This window comes from Apteryx rowi, unplaced genomic scaffold, assembly GCF_003343035.1.
Source record: "Apteryx rowi isolate R43461 unplaced genomic scaffold, aptRow1 scaffold_74, whole genome shotgun sequence".
NCBI lineage: Eukaryota > Metazoa > Chordata > Aves > Apterygiformes > Apterygidae > Apteryx > Apteryx rowi.
Window position 1 is genome coordinate 2806312 of NW_020451027.1, and position 2551 is coordinate 2808862.

A 2551-nucleotide genomic window follows, 5' to 3' on the forward strand; every position below is an offset into this window, starting at 1 on the left:
CCTCCCTCCCCCGCCCTGCCAAACAACCCAAACTCCTTGACGTACCCAAATCAGCAACGTTTCTCAAAGTGATTTACGGTGCAATCAAAAGCAACGTTAACTAAAACCAAGGGATTTTAATGACTGCGTATATTTGCTTTCTCAGTTTCTTTTAAAGGGAAATTAATCGTATTATCAGACTGTAACCCGTTACTTGTAGCACAAAAGAAAGGGAAAGGGTGATCGATAGTGCTGCATCTAACACACACACGGTTCAGTTTGTGGTTTATTGCAATTAAAGTGTATTCACTGGAAGCCAGTATCAGGTACAACAAATGCCAATATTTCAGCAGTGCAAGCCACAAAGAACTGATCTGCTTCGGTTTCTCAGCCGCTCTCACAAAATGCAGATATTAATAGTCAAACATAAAAAAAAGAATTGAAGCGCTTCTTTTTGGACGGGTCTTTCACATTAACTTGCTCATACGGACACTGCAGAAGAAATAAAACAAGTCGTTATTGCATTACCTAGTAATCAGTATGGAAAAGCCCAACCCTGCTTATGGTTAACAAGAATTGTTAATGATTTATATAAATCATTTGATCTAGTGTGCCCTCCAGACTAAAAGGAAAATAATGGCAACCCCAAGCAAATGGTCCTAATTAGTATCCAAGAAACCACTTCCTAAATGTATCCTTCCAACTCATTTCAGTTTGACTGTCCAGAACAATCTTTTGTTCTTAAACTTCTTTATTTTGTGTGTAAGTGCAAAAATGTGCTGCATACCAAAGCTCCTAAAACAGCCCATCGAAGGGTATCACGCAGCAATAAGAGCGGAAGGGAGGACAATATGATTCTAGTCTCCCAGTACTGCCTGTAAATATTTCCTGATCATCTGAAACTTTTTTTCCCCAAGCCTTGCCTCCTGCCAATCTCCTTTGAGAAGTTCCAAAGGAGAGTTCATCAAAAAAGTCTTTGCCACTACTGAGCGATACAAACTTTAAAAAGGAAAAGCTAAAAACAGACCCAGAACTAAGCTGTGCATATTTGAACTACGTATCTCATGCTTTCACTCCCTCTTCCCACTGCTTTAAAGTGTGATCTTTAAGTTAAATACACTATAAGTATACCCATATATACTGAACTTTATATGGCACCCACGTGAGGATCCATGTACCAACTGCAGGAGTAGCAAGAATGTGGTCAGTGGATTATTATGGCCTTGATTTTGTCTCCCCTGAAATCAATGAGATGTTTGCTATTTTCTCTCATGGAAGGACTGTATCCTGGATGTACAAAATACAGACTATTATTTCTCCTAAGACTGAGTAAGATTGAGTGCCAGATCCTATTACTTAAAGTAAATCACTCTCTGTTCTACCAAATCCTACATCTTTTGACACTTCTCAATCCAACTACGAAACATAATTCTTAAAGTTTTAAACACAGCTCTGGAAAAGTAAATTACCTTTGTGACAAAAACCATCTTGGTTTTATTATCTCGTTTCTTTAAAAAAGGAACGCTTCCTGGAAGCAGACTTTCTGACATGCTGGTTCTTTTCTAGACATAATGGACTTGCCAAAGAGAACAGAACTTCTATAAAACGACAGTCAATTAAATATCTCGTGTGCAGTACTCTTCGTGGTATTTCCAAGAGATAATGCTAATGGGAAATGTTGCAATGTTTTATTTTAACTTTAAGAATATCCCTCAACGACCTTTCCTGGACTTAAAATGTCCTTGACTCGTTTAAAGTCACCGTAAAACACACAAGATAGGTTGCCAACTCTTACAACCGCAGCATAAATGATTTTACAAAGTCATGGAGACAATATACAAGCTTATGTTGAAAAGCAAGGCTTTCATACTCACATGTCTGCACGCACAGCCACAGCATTTACCTCTCTGCAAGTGGGCAACTTTAGTGAGCACTAAATAACCCGTAAGGGGATCCACATAGTTCTGCTGGCCAGCCTTAAAAGGAAAACAAGCAACCTCAGCCCTGAGGAGTCTTCATCTCTTTGAGGCTTCATACCGGAAGCAATTTTGATATTATCCTCCTAAAACACAACTGCTTAAATGGAATCAGCTTGATTGGTGATTCATGATTAAATATGTTTACAAAGCTGTTTTACTTTGTAGTTCACGGAGACCTGACAAACGAACAGATCGGGACGGCTTACAGGCGCCTGCAGCACGCGTTTCAGCACTGCCGCAGAGGCCGGTTCCCCGCTGGCTCCTCGGGGAGCCCCCACGCAGCGCCCGAGCGGCGCCGAGCGGGGAGCGCCGGGGCAGCGGGGGGACGCGCCGCCCCTCCGCCCGCCGGCTCCCCGCGCTGCCCGGGAGAAGCGGGGGCAGCAGCTCCGCGGGAGGTGACGAAACGGTTACGCTCCTTTCGCTCCGCACCTTTGCCCCTTCCTTGCTATTTCCTCCTCCCTTCCTAAGTTTCAGCTCCCCAGATTTCACTCGTCGAGCGTTTTACACGGAGGTTAGAAAGCCTTAAAGATCTTTAACTGCTTTTAAGAGCTCCCAGGCGGACAGCAACGCGGATCGCTCCGGCCCGGCGCCAC

At 43.2% G+C, this 2551-nt stretch overlaps 1 long non-coding RNA gene across 3 annotated transcripts; it reads right to left on the minus strand.

Moving 5' to 3' along the window:
- Positions 1–381: 381 nt before the first annotated feature.
- LOC112976522 lies at positions 382–2291 on the minus strand. 3 transcript variants are annotated; one of them, XR_003257068.1, is made up of 3 exons: positions 1854–2291; positions 1142–1266; positions 382–471 (listed from the first exon to the last, which is right to left on the minus strand). It is a non-coding gene; the product is annotated as an uncharacterized LOC112976522 (long non-coding RNA). The 3 variants fall into 3 exon arrangements; XR_003257069.1 differs by having other exon boundaries at positions 385–471; positions 1126–1217; XR_003257067.1 differs by having other exon boundaries at positions 385–471; positions 1126–1266.
- Between the last annotated feature and the right edge of the window lie 260 nt (positions 2292–2551).